The sequence below is a fragment of the Schistocerca piceifrons genome, chromosome 11 (genome assembly GCF_021461385.2).
Source record: "Schistocerca piceifrons isolate TAMUIC-IGC-003096 chromosome 11, iqSchPice1.1, whole genome shotgun sequence".
In the NCBI taxonomy this organism is placed as follows: domain Eukaryota; kingdom Metazoa; phylum Arthropoda; class Insecta; order Orthoptera; family Acrididae; genus Schistocerca; species Schistocerca piceifrons.
The window spans coordinates 144,809,102-144,824,038 of NC_060148.1; the positions used below are offsets into that span (position 1 = coordinate 144,809,102).

At 49.3% G+C, this 14,937-nt stretch overlaps 1 protein-coding gene across 2 annotated transcripts in view; it reads right to left on the minus strand.

Moving 5' to 3' along the window:
* The window catches only part of LOC124720496 (RNA-binding protein 45), a 147,486-nt gene that overhangs the window by 40,590 nt on the left and 91,959 nt on the right, over positions 1 to 14,937 (minus strand). The window lies entirely within an intron of this gene.

Genomic DNA, 14,937 nt, shown 5'->3' on the forward strand with positions numbered 1-14,937 from the left:
TTGGGGGGGGGGGGCCGACAGCAAGGAGGAGATGGACAAAGAGGGGGGGGGGGAGACAAGGATATTAAGACTATATCCAATTTCCATACATATTTAGAGATTGCAAAGCAGTGCTGAATTTGGTAGTTTTACAGAAAAAAGTATTCCATTTTTAAAAAGGTTCATTTAAAAGCATTGTTGTTATGGCTAACTGATACTTTGGTTTTTTTTTAAATCTGTTATTAGTAAAAAATAAAACATCTGTTATAACCAAGGTGAAACAAATACTAGTTATTCAGAATTAAAATATCGGTATGTTTGAACTGGTCAGCATTTCCCATCCCAACGACCCACCGAGTGGAAACATGAAATCACAGGTGAGATTCATTTCAGGGTCTGCTGGTTCTTGTGAAAGAGGCTGCAGAAGTTCTTTGTGATAGTACGGACTCACTTGCTCACTCCACAATATGCAGATACAATTTGCCACTGTGCTACTTCGATAAGCCCGAAGGAGGAGAAAAGGGAGAAGAATTTTAGCAGAAAGTATTACTTTATGAAATCTTCCAATTTGTTTTTACCCTGAACAATATCAAAAAGTCAATTAAACAATGGAAAATCACGGATGGAATGTAACAATATAACGAAAAGAATAGTTGCTACTCACCATATAGCAGAGATGCCAAGTTGCACATACACACAATAAAGAGACTGACAGTAAATGAACTTTCGGCCAACACGACCTTTGTCGGAAATAAACAAAACACACACACACACACACACACACACACACACACACACACACACACACAAACCAAACCCATATAAAAGATACCAGTCACTTCCTCCTCCAAGTCTCCCCAGTTCCTGTTCCTTTACCATACGGTACCCTGCTCATCACTACTGGTGCCACCTCCTTTTATACCAACGTCCCTAATGTCCGTCACTTTACCAGTAGTGAACACTACCTTTCCTGGCTGATCCCAGAGCTACACCCTACTTCCTAGTCACAAAGACAAACCACATCCCCACACACAATTACTTCTCCTTCGAAGTCATTACCTACAAACAAATCCGAGGTACACCTATAGGCACCTGCACGACACCAACCTACGGCAATCTGTTCGTGGGCCAATTAGAGGAATCCTCTTCGAATACCCAGAATCCTGAAACGCTCAGCTGGTTCCGATTCACTGACGACATCTTCACGATCTAGATCGAGCATTAGGACACCCTATCCACATCCTCCAGAACCTCGACGCCTTCTCGCCCGATCGCTTCACCTGGTCCTACTCCACACGACCAGCTACCCCCCTCAATGTTGACCTCCACCTCAAAGGAGGCTACATCAGTATCTGTGTCCATATCAAACCTAAAAACCACCAGCAATACCTCCACTTCTGACACATGCCACACCAACAAGTCTCTTCCATACAGCCTAGCCACCTGAGGCTGTTACATCTGCAGTGACAAGCAGTCACTCTCAAAATATACTGAGGGTCTCATTACCGTGCTGACAGACTAATTACACTCCCAACCTCGTAAAAAAAAAAAAAAAAAAAAAAAAAAAAAAAAAAAAAAAAAAAAAAACACCAGATCTCCCATGCTTTATCTTTCCAGTCCCCCAACACTTCCCACCGACTCACCATCTGGCCACAGAGGAGCATTCCCCCTCGTGACTCAGTGTCATCCAGGACTGGGGCAACTGAATCACATTCTCTGGCACAGTTTCAAATACCTCTTTTTGTGCCCTGAAATGAGGAATGTCCTACCCACTACCCTTCCCACCCCTCCCAAGTGGTACTTTACCACCCAATGAACCTATGTAATATTCTCGTCCGTCAACTCACAACCACTTGCTTCGTGCCTCGTATTCCTGCAATAGACCTAGATGTGAGACCTATCCCGCATGTCCTCCCACCACCACCACCACTACCACAACCATCACCTCCAGTCCGGTCGCAAGCATCTACATCAACATCTACATATACATTTATACTCCGCAAGCCACCCAATGATGTGTGGCAGAGGGCACTTTACGTGCCACTGTCATTACCTCCCTTTCCTGTTCCAGTCGCGAACGGTTCGCGGGAAGAACGACTGCCGGAAAGCCTAAGTGTGCACTCGAATCTCTCTAATTTTACATTCGTGATCTCTTCGGGAGGTATAAATAAGGGGAAGCAATATATTTGATACCTCATCCAGAAATGCACCCTCTCGAAACCTGGACAGCAAGCTACACCACGATGCAGAGCGCCTCTCTTGCAGAGTCTGCCACTTGAGTTTATTAAACATCTCCGTAACGCTATCACGGTTACCAAATAACCTTGTGACGAAACGCGCCACTCTACTGATGAGAAACGCGCCACTCTACTGACGAGCAATACTCTAGTATAGGTCGAACAAGTGTTTTGTAAGCCACCTCCTTTGTTGATGGACTACATTTTCTAAGGACTCTCCCAATGAATCTCAACCTGGTACCCACCTTACCAACAATCAATTTTATACGATCATTCCACCTCAAATCGTTCCGTACACACACTCACAGATATTTTACAGAAGTAACTGCTACCAGTATTTGTTCGCTATCATATTATCATACAATAAACGATCCTTCTTTCTATGTATTCGCAATACATTACATTTGTCTATGTTAAGGGTCAGTTGCCACTCCCTGCACCAAGTGCCTATCTGCTGCAGATCTTCCTGCATTTTGCTGCAATCTTCTAATGCTGCAACTTACTGTATACTACAGCATCATCTGCGAAAAGCCGCATGGAACTTCCGACGCTATCTACTACGCCATTTATATATATTGTGAAAAGCAATGGTCCCATAACACTCCCCTGTGGCACGCCACTGGTTACTTTAACGTCTGTAGACGTCTCTCCATTGAGAACAACCTGCTGTGTTCTGTTTGCTAAAAACTCTTCAATCCAGCCACACAGCTGGTCTGATATTCCGTAGGCTCTTACTTTGTTTATCAGGCGACAGTGCGGAACTGTATCGAACGCCTTCCGGAAGTCAAGGAAAATAGCATCTACCTGGGAGCCTGTATCTAATATTTTGTGGGTCTCATGAACAAATAAAGCGAGTTGAGTCTGACACAATCGCTGTTTCCAGAATCCATGTTGATTCCTACAGAGTAGATTCTGGGTTTCGAGAAATGACATGATACGCGAGCAAAAAACATGTTCTAAAATTCTACAACAGATCGACGTCAGAGATATAGGCCTATAATTTTGCGCATCTGCTCAACGACCCTTCTTGAAAACTGGAGCTACCTGTGCTCTTTTCCAATCATTTGGAACTTTCCGTTCCTCTAGAGACTTGCGGTACACGGCTGTTAGAAGGGGGACAAGTTCTTTCGCGTACTCTGTGTATAATCCAATTGGTATCCCGTCAGGTCCAGTGGACTTTCCTCTGTTGAGTGATTTCAGTTGCTTTTCTATTCCTTGGACACGTATTTCGATGTCAGCCATTTTTTCGTTTGTGCGAGGCCTTAGAGAAGGAACTGCAGTGTGGTCTTCCTCTGTGAAACAGCGTTGGAAAAAGGTGTTTAGTATTTCAGCTTTACGCGTGTCATCCTCTGTTTCAATGACATTATCATCCCAGAGTGTCTGGATATGCTGTTTCGATCCACTTACTAATTTAACATTAAGACCAGAACTTCCTAGGATTTTCTGTCAAGTCGGTACATAGAATTTTACTTTCAAATTCACTGAACGCTTCACGCATAGTGCTCCTCACGCTAACTTTGGTATCTAGCTTCTGTTTGTTGGAGAGGTTTTGGCTGCTATCCCATTAAAGGCATGGCTTCCTGTGAAACCAGACATGTGATCTACAAGCTAAGCTGCAACCACTCTGCTGCATTCTACGTGGGCACGACAACCGACAAGCTGGCTAAAAGCACGGATGGCCACCGACAAACTGTGGCCGAGAAACAGCTGGACTGTAGCACAGCTGAGCACATCGGACACGATGTTCTTCGCCTCGATGACTAATTCACAGCTCGTTCCATCTGGATCCTTCCCACCAATAGCAGCTTTTCTGAACTGTGCAGGTGGGAACTCTCTCTGCAATATATCCTACATTCCCATAACCCTCCCGGTCTTAACCTTTGGTCGTCACTGTCGTTATCCATCTAACCCCTTCCCTGTTCCCATTCCAAAACGACACAGCCCTCTATTCCACCAACACACTTTCTGCTCGCCCCCATCCATCTAATCTCCCGTCTGTAGCTAGCTGCTCTACCCTCTCTCCCCCTCATCCCTGTATGCTCCCACAAGCAGTACTTTACCCACCTACGTAGGGAGAAATGATCATAATAATAAAATAAGAGAAATCAGAGCTCGAACGGAAACATTTTGGTGTTCCTTTTTCCCCACACATCATTCGAGAGTGTAATGGTAGAGAAGTAGTATGAAAATGGTTCGATGAACCCTCTGCCAGGCACTTAAGTGTGAACTCAGAGTAACCATGTATAAGTAATGTTACCATCCCCCACCCATACCCCTACCCTGCTAGGCTGCCTCTCATCATGAGCAGCTGCTCACAGCCTGGCCTCAGCACCCAGAGACTGTGGTCATGTTAGTACGTGTGTGTGTGTGTGTGTGTGTGTGTGTGTGTGTGTGTGTGTGTGTGTGTGTGTGTGTGTGTGTGTGTTTCCCACGAAGGCCTTGTTGGCTGAAAGGTCACTTTCTGATAGACTTTTTGTTGTGCCTATCTGCGACTCAGCATCTCCACTACATGGTGAGTACATCTACATCTACATTTATACTCCGCAAGCCACCCAACGGTGTGTGGCAGAGGGCACTTTACGTGCCACTGTCATTACCTCCCTTTCCTGTTCCAGTCGTGTATGGTTCGCGGGAAGAACGACTGTCTGAAAGCCTCTGTGCGCGCTCTAATCTCTCTAATTTTACATTCGTGATCTCCTCGGGAGGTATAAGTAGGGGGAAGCAATATATTCGATACCTCATCCAGAAACGCACCCTCTCGAAACCTGGCGAGCAAGCTACACCACGATGCAGAGCGCCTCTCTTGCAGAGTCTGCCACTTGAGTTTATTAAATAAACATCTCCGTAACGCTATCACGGTTACCAAATAACCCTGTGACGAAATGCGCCGCTCTTCTTTGGATCTTCACTACTATCTCCTCCGTCAACCTGATCTGGTACGGATCCCACACTGATGAGCAATACTCAAGTATAGGTCAAACAAGAGTTTTGTAAGCCGCCTCCTTTGTTGATGGACTACATTTTCTAAGGACTCTCCCAATGAATCTCAACGTGGTACCCGCCTTACCAACAATTAATTTTATATCATCATTCCACTTCAAATCGTTCCGCACACATACTCCCAGATATTTTACAGAAGTAACTGCTACCAGTGTTTGTTCCGCTATCATATAATCATACAATAAAGGATCCTTCTTTCTATGTATTCGCAATACATTACATTTGTCTACGTTAAGGGTCAGTTGCCACTCCCTGCACCAAGTGCCTATCCGCTGCTGATCTTCCTGCATTTCGCTACAATTTTCTAATGCTGCAACTTCTCTGTATACTACAGCATCATCCGCGAAAAGCCGCATAGAACTTCCGACACTATCTACTAGGTCATTTATATATATTGTGAAAAGCAATGGTCCCGTAACACTCCCCTGTGGCACGCCACAGGTTACTTTAACATCTGTAGACGTCTCTCCATTGAGAACAACATGCTGTGTTCTGTTTGCTAAAAACTCTTCAAACCAGCCACACAGCTGGTCTGATATTCTGTAGGCTCTTACTTTGTTTATCAGGTGACAGTGCGGAACTGTATCGAACGCCTTCCGGAAGTCAAGAAAAATAGCATCTACCTGGGAGCCTGTATTAATATTTTGTGGGTCTCATGAACAAATAAAGCGAGTTGGGTCTCACATGATCGTTGTTTCCGGAATCCATGTTGATTCCTACATAGTAGATTCTGGGTTTCCAAAAACGACATGATACTCGAGCAAAAAACATGTTCTAAAATTCTACAACAGATCGACGTCACAGATATAGGTCTATAATTTTGCGCATCTGCTCGACGACCCTACTTGAAGACTGGGACTACCTGTGCTCTTTTCCAATCATTTGGAACCTTCCGTTCCTCTAGAGACTTGCGGTACACGGCTGTTAGAAGGGGGGCAAGTAGCGACTATCCTTTTCATAGTACTCTCAAAAAGTTAATTGCTATTTAGAGAATTAAAGGGTTGTTCAACACATCAGAAACTGCTCTACTGTTTCAAATTTAACAGAAAATCTACTTAGCTGCTGAGGTATGAACTTGAATAAATTTTTTGCACGTGCACAGTGACCAACTCTACCACCTTTGGTAAGTGTTACGTTCATATACTACCCCTACACTTGTGTCCCCAATTAGTAAACTGCATATTTAAGTACGTGTATGTTCATGCAATATGTAGTGTTACAAATACTGGTAATATCACATCCCAGCCCGAACGACATCAGGTAAACGTTTACAATTTTCTGTTTCAATACATATACAACATTTGGTCAAAACTGTAATACAATTAAAATTTTCTGTTTTATGTGGCTTTTTGAGATTGTGACTGTAGCATCTTACTTCTCCAGTGACACAGAGTTCTGCAGTGCCAGATGCCACAATATTTTAGGTAACCTCTGCAGATTGCAAGAAGATGGGATCCAAACTATCGGCAGCCTCATTGCACTTCATTACAATAATTAAAATAACTGAAATCAAAGCTTTGTAATTGAGCCTGTATTTAATGTAATGAAAATGTTCAGTAGGCCTCGATATCTGATACACGAACAGGGTTGCTCCATTCATACTGGTATTATTTGTATTTTACACAACTGAAACAGCCAACTGACGTATCATGCTTTTCACACATTCTTAGTAACTCTATACAGAAAGGAAGAAAGAGAAAGAGAGGGGGGAGAGGAGGGAGGGAGGGGGGGAGGGAGGGGGGGAGAGGGGAGAGAGAGAGAGAGAGAGAGAGAGAGAGAGAGAGAGAGAGAGAGAGAGAGAGAGAGAGGACTGTGGAGAACCGTAAATAACGTAGTACTTTATTCTTAGTACATACCAAACAAAGCAACGGGCACATGTGATGCCGCTGACCACGCCTGTTACAGTATGCGCAGTAATAGTGACAGAGCTCCATTTTATGACAGCCAGGTGTTTACCCATCAGTCTAACTGTGAATTCAGCTCTTTCACTGTGAGAGTATTTTAAAATAAACTGCAATAAATGTTAAACTGAATCGGACACACACATAATCCTATACCGACACATCAGAATAACGAAATGATTGACATCCAGCTGTTTACAGGCCTGCTACTATAGAACCAGCCCATCAGCACTCGGCCGCACCTCCTGTGCCATTCACGGTTGTCAAATCTCTCTACTACTGCACGTAGCGGGTACTGTACCCAGTTGCAGACGATGCTCGCGGCCAGCAACGTACACAGTTGCAGTCTGTTTCACTGTGTGCTCTGTTTGTCTGTGCGGCGAATTCATTTCCCACTACAGAATGTTTGAACCTTGTAGCAGAAGTGTGAAAAAAAAAAAAAAAAAAAAAAGTGTGGCTGCGGAATGGAAAATTCAGTGGCATGGCCACGTTTCATGTCATCGGACACACAATACGTGTGCTCGCTGCAAGAATATTTCGAGAAGGAGAGAGACAGTGGTCCAACTCTATTGCCTCTAACTAAGATAGTCATAAGACCTGCAGATGCTTTGAAGATACATAAAAATACAGTCGTCAAAATTTTTAAGGAGAGATTCTATGTAGACAGGGAAGATCCATCCAAACTGCGGACATTCCATAAAAAGAGAAGGACAGAACCATGCATCACAAACTATGTATCTTTTCAACAAGATGCTGCTCGTCACCACGTATATAGATGTGACGAGAGAAAAGAACATCCAACTATAAAAAAACTGTGTGTTACTCTTTGCAAAGCAGAGTTATTCAGCGGGAGACAGACATATCTGTTAATGAGTGTCAGAGCCCTCTGGTTTCAATAAAATAAAAAAATTAATCAAGGGAAAATTATAACGAAGAGACGTGACATCTTAGTACGGCATTGTCAATTTTTAAGAAATATCATTAAAATGCCATTTGAAGACATTGTGTGGCTCAACGAAACCTGGATAAATGCCAGTCATTCCACCATCAAAGACTTGACAGATACCGTATGTGAAAGTTCTGCTGTTTCCCTGGGAAAGGGCACAAGAATTATTGTTTTGCATGCTGGAATTGCATCTGGTTTCATACCTGTCTCCTCATTTACAAATCGGGGTGGTGGTGGTGGTTGTTGGGATGTTTAAGGGGGACTAAACAGTGAAGGTCATCAGTCCCCCTTTCCAAAATCAGGCGAGCCGAAAATCTACGGAGCAGGTAAAAACCAAAGGGGGAGGAAACGTCCCCCCAGGCGCTAAAAGAACACAAATGCAGCAACAAACACTACAGAGGAACACCAGACAGAAAGAAACAGAAGAAAGGAAGATGACCGGAGACTGGTTGACTGACCATGAGAACAAAAAAGGGAAAGAGTCAACCATCTCACGGCACACCAGAACAGCAACAGACACAAGGACAAAAGACACAGAAAGGGAAAGGTGCAGGACCTCCCTAAATCGAATCATAAAACGGACTACCACGGATAAAATTTAAAACTTCATCAGCCATGGAGGCATCGTAGGATAAAACCAAAGCCAAAGTGCCCGGGAGATTAAAAGATTGCCGGAGTGTGCGCAGTCGAGGACACTCCAGCAAAATGTGGCCGACCGTCAGCCGGGACCCACACCGACACAGGGGGGGATCCTCCTGACGCAACAGATGGCCGTGCATCAGGTACGTATGGCCGATGCGCAGCCGACACAGGACGACCGAGTCCCTGCGAGAAGCCCGCAGGGAGGAACGCCACACATCGGTCGTCTCCTTGACAGCCCGCAGTTTATTCGGGGCTGTCATGCCACGGCACTCAGCAGCCCACATCCCAAGCACCTTACAGCGCAACACCAGCTGCTGGTCGCGAGCCGTAAGGCCGATCTCCAAAGCTGGGGCGTCTATCGCCCCTTTGGCCAGCCTGTCAACACGTTTGTTCCCTGGGATGCCAACGTGACCTGGCGTCCAAACAAAAACCACCGAACGACCAGAGTGGGTAATGGTGGAAACAGACTCCCGAATAGAGGACACCAGAGGAGAAGAGGGATAGCACCAGTCGATGGCCTGGAGGCTGCTCAGGGAGTCACTGCAGATGACGATGGACGCACCTGAGCAGGAACGCATATTCTCAAGAGCGCGCAAGATGGCCATCAGCTCTGCAGTAAAAACACTACAGCCAGCTGGCAAGGAGCGCTGTTCAACATGGGCAGCGTGAGCAAAAGCGTAGGCAGTGCGACCATCAACCAGGGAACCATCAGTGTAGACAGGCTCACAGCCCGGAAATGAGGCGAGGAGCGCGAGAAAACGGCGACGGAGGGCCACAGGCGGAACCGAGTCCTTGGGTCCCTGTGCCAAGTCCAGACGGACGGACGGCCGGGACAAACACCAGGGAGGCGTAGGTGCACGGACCCGGAAGGGAGGCGGAAGAGGGAATGAACCCAATTCCGACAGCAGGGACTGAACGCGGACAGCGACGGAAAGCCGAGACCTAGGTCGCCGTTCGGGCAGATGGAGGACCATGGCAGGGAAAAGCAGGCGACGATTGGGATGGCCTGGCGAGCAATGCACGCGGACAGCATAGTCGGCGAGCAGTCGATGCCGGCGAATCCGCAGCGGGGGAACCCCGGCCTCCACCAGTAGACTATCCACGGGGCTCGTACGAAAAGTGCCAGTTGCAAGCCGGACCCCACAGTGGTGTATGCGGTCTAACAACTTCAACACTGAGGGTGATGCAGACCCATAGGCCAGGCTCCCATAATCAAGCCGAGACTGCACAAGGGCTCTGTACAATCGCAGCAGCATGCAGCGATCCGCACCCCAAGACGTGTGGCTAAGGCAGCGGAGGGCGTTGAGGTGCCGCCAGCATTTTTGCTTCAGCTGAGTAATATGAGGAACCCATGTGAGCCGGGCATCAAACACGAGTCCCAAGAAGCGGCAAGTGTCCACCACTTCAAGCAGGTGGCCGTCGAGGTAAAGTTCAGGATGAGGGTGGACCGTCCGACGCCTGCAGAAGTGCATAACTCGAGTCTTGGCTGCAGAGAACTGAAAACCGTGAGTCAGAGCCCATGATGCTGCCTTCCGAACGGCTACCTGCAGCCTGCGTTCGGCGACTCCCGTAGTCGTGGAGCTAAATGAGATGCAGAAGTCGTTGGCATACAAAGAAGGAGACACCGACGACCCCACGGCTGCAGCCAGACCATTAATGGCCACTAGAAATAAGGACACACTCAACACCGAGCCCTGCGGGACCCCATTTTCCTGTGTATAAGAAGAACTAGAGGCGGCACCGACTTGCACCCGGAAAGAGCGGTGCAATAGAAAGGTTTGAAGAAAAGCCGGGAGCCGACCACGAAGACCCCACCCATACAACGTGGCGAGGATGTGATGCCTCCATGTGGTGTCATACGCCTTCCGCAGATCGAAAAATACAGCAACGAGATGCTGACGTCGGGCAAAAGCCGTACGGACAGCAGATTCCAGCCGCACCAAATTGTCCACTGCAGACCGGCCCCGACGGAAGCCACCCTGGGATGGAGCGAGGAGACCGCGCGACTCAAGGACCCAACACAAACGCCGCCCCACCATACGTTCGAGCAATTTGCACAAAACGTTGGTGAGGGTAATGGGACGATAGCTGTCCACCGCCAGTGGGTCCGCACCGGGCTTCAAGATGGGGACAATAACACCCTCTCGCCATTGCGACGGGAACACGCCTTCGCTCCAAATGCGATTAAATATCGCGAGAATGTGTCTCTGGCAGTCCCTGGAGAGATGCTTCAGCATCTGCGCGTGGATGCAGTCTGGGCCTGGTGCTGTGTCAGGGCAATCGGCGAGGGCAGCGAGGAATTCCCTCTCGCTGAAAGGAGCATTGTATGTTTCAGAACGACGCGTGTGAAATGAGAACGGCGTCCGCTCGGCTCGCTCCTTTAGAGAGCGAAAGGCGGGGGGATAGGAGGCAGTCGCAGAGCTCTGAGCAAAGTGCGCGGCAAGCCGTTCAGCAATGGCAGCAGCGTCCGTGCAGACAGCGCCGTCCAAGGAGAGCCCAGGGACACCCATAGGGGTCTGGTATCCATAAATCCGCCGGATCCGGGACCACACGAGTGAGGGGGAGACATGGGAGCCCAAGGATGAGACATACCTCTCCCAGCACTCCTGCTTACGCCGTGCAATAAGACGACGGGCCAAGGCACGGAGCCTCTTAAAGGCGATGAGGGTCTCGAGAGACGGGTACCGCCTATGCCGCTGGAGAGCCCGCCGACGGTCGCGAATAGCCTCAGCAATCTCCGGCGACCACCAGGGTACAGCCTTCCTCCGAGGGAGGCCAGAAGATCGGGGGATGGCAGCCTCGGCCGCTGAAATGATGGATGTGGTTAAAACACGGACCACCTCGTCAATGTCACCCTGTGGGGGAGACTCAATGGCAGCAGCAGAAGTAAAAGCCGGCCAGTCTGCCCTGTGGAGAGCCCAGCGGGGCAGGTGCCCAGAAGAACGACTCTGGGGTAGTGACAAATAGATGGGAAAATGGTCACTACCGCACAGGTCAGGGTGCACGCTCCAGTGGAGGGATGGGACAAGTCCGGGGCTGCAAAGAGAGAGATCGATGGCCGAGAACGAGCCATGAGCAGCACTGAAATGCGTGGGAGCACCGGTGTTCAAGAGGCTAAGGTCGAGCTGAGCCAACAAATGCTCCACGGCCCGACCGCGGTCATCAGAGACAGTCCCACCCCATAGAGGGTTGTGGGCATTTAAATCGCCCAGAAGCAGCAATGGTGGCGGGAGTTGAGCCAGCAGCGCAGCCAAGACATGTCGGGGGAGCTCCCCATCCGGAGGAATGTAAACAGAGCAAACAGTAATAGCCGGCGAGAGCTCAACCCTGGCAGCAACTGCCTCTAAAGGCGTCTGAAGGGGTACTGGCGAACTACAGACAGAGTGGTGAACAAAGAGGCAAACCCCACCTGACGCTCGATGACAGGCAGCACGGTTCTTATAGTATCCCCGATAACCGCGAAGGGCGGGGGTCCGTAGTGCAGGAAACCAAGTTTCCTGCAGAGCAATGCAGAGAACAGGGGAATCACTCAGAAGCATCCGGAGCTCAGGCAGGTGGCGGAAATAACCGCCGCAGTTCCATTGGAGAATGGAAGCAGGAAGGGACTTGGAGGGCGTGAATGCGACTAAGAGGCAGACAGCGCTTCAGAGCCAACTGCCGCCACCGGGGGAGAGTCAGCCGAGTCCATAGGAGAGGCCCCCAAGGGTTCCGTGAGGGCGAGATCCGCGGCAGAGGCGAGGATCTCCACCTCATCCCCGGAGCCAGGACTATGTACAGCAGGTGGTGCTGAAACCGCCGGAACATCCTTCTTCTTGGACACATTCCGTTCCTTCTTCTCGCGTCTGCCCTTAGGGTGAGAGGGCTGGGAGAGCTTCTCTGAAGGAGCGTCGGAGGCTGACGACGACGCAGAAGCCCTACGATCAGCAGGTGGTGGAACCTTCAGCCACTGGCTGACATCTGGCTGGGAAGGAGAAGAAACGGAGGAAGGGAGAGCCCCGAGGGACCCCCTCCGCGAGAGAGGAACCGGCGGAGGCAACGCCGCCGGAGAAGGAGGGGGAGGAATCGAGCCTCCCGGTTGTGGAGCAGATGTCACTCCCGAAGTAAGTGTGGGGGGAGCGACAGAAGAGGGTTTGCCCCCAACTGCTAAGGGGGCAACAGAGGAAGGCTTGCCCCCAGGCACGAGGGGGGCAGACAGAGATGCACGGCCCCGAGGGCCCACTGAAGGCGGCACAGATGAGGCGACAACCGTCGCTCGCGTGGGCGACGATAACGTGGCTGCAGCATAAGATGGTCGAAGGGAAGCAGGATACAACCTTTCATATTTCAGTTTTGCCTCTCGATAAGTAAGCCGGTCCAGGGTCTTAAATTCCATGATCTTCCGCTCCTTATGAAGAACGGGGCAATCCGGCGAGCATGGAGAGTGGTGCTCCCCACAGTTGACACATACAGGCGGAGGCGCAAATGGAGAATCGGGATGAGAGGGGCGTCCGCAATCTCGACATGTAGCGCTGGATGGGCAACGGGAGGACATATTCCCAAACTTCCAGCACTGGAAGCACCGCATCGGGGGAGGCACGTATGGCTTCACGTCGCAACAGTAAACCATTACCTTGACCTTCTCGGGCAAGACATCACCCTCGAAGGCCAAGATAAAGGCACCGGTGGTCACCCTGTTAGCCTTGGGCCCTCTATGCACACGACGGACAAAATGGACACCACGTCGTTCCAAGTCGGCTCTCAGCTCGTCATCGGATTGTAACAAGAGGTCACGATGATAAATAATCCCCTGGACCATATTTAAGCTACTGTGGGGAGTGACGGTAACAGGGACGTCACCCAGCTTATCGCACAAGAGCAACGCTCGTGACTGGGCTGGGGAGGACGTCTAGAGGAGGATGGACCCATTCCTCATTTTAGACAACCCCGCCACTTCCCCAAACTTTTCCTCCAGGTGTTCCACAAAAAACAGAGGCTTCGTCATAAGAAAGGAGTCACCATCAGTCCTGCTGCAGACAAGGTATTGCGGTACGTAAGGCTCCCGCTTGGCACTAGATCGGCGTCCCTCCCATGGCGCAGCCAACGAGGGGAATGTCTGAGGGTCATATTGTGCAGCATCAAAGTCGACTCTACCACGCTTAGAGACGCTGGTGGCCGTGCGACCACCAGCTTGGTGTGATTTATTGCGCTTCATTGCGCCACATCCGTCCAGATGCCACCTACTCCGAACGAGGGCTCTCCCCAAGGGCGCCACCCAGCCAAAGCAACGGGTACCTGGCCGATATCCCGTTGCCCGGAGTCCCCGTGCCCCAGACAAGATGGGCACATACTCCTTGGCATGCATGGGGAGGAAACAGCTCTGGCATCTGTAGTGCGATCCCTGCGCGGTCAGGGGGCTACCACCAAGAGGGTACATGATGACCCCACCACAACGGACTGGCTACCGTGCTGGATTTTAGGTGTTGAAAGGGTCCACAGTTGTCGTAGGCGCTAAGAAGAAGAGTGCGCACAAGGCGAGAAGGAGACAACCCAGAAGATGTTGGGCGTAGTCCTCCCCCCCCCCCCCCCCCCCCCACACGACAATAGGTAACATGCAAGATGGTGGAGCATGATGGACCAATAGAAAAACACCACGCAAGGTGTCCTTCCCCAAATGGCACGCACTAACAACGGAAATTTGGAAATAAAAGGAGGTCAAACCCAAGAGGGGACCATCACAGAAGGCCGAAACGTTTGAGACTCCTTTTAGTCGCCTCTTACGACAGGCAGGAATACCGCGGGCCTATTCTAACCCCCGAACCCACAGGGGGGACAAATCGGGGAAAACAAGCGACTTCCACGAGGAGATCAACAACGATAGTCTTCTGAAGTGGTTCAAGTGGCAACTATTGGAAAAACTTAAATCGGCTGTGTGTCACTGTCACGGATAATGCCCCCCACCATTCAGTTATGAAATACAAAGCTCCAATGATGGCAACAAAAAAAGCCAACATTACCGAAGGGTTCAAACATCACAATGTGAAAATTCAGGATGTTTATGTAAGGTGGAACTCTTGGAAATTGTGAAGAAAATAATAATAATAATAATAATAATAATAATAATTCACAGTTTCAACAGTACATTGTTGACGAAGTAGCTGAAGAATGTGGCCATAGGGTTCTGAGGCTTCCACCATACCGCTGCCAATTCAACACCATCGAAATGATTTGGATGCAGATTAAACATTATTTGACA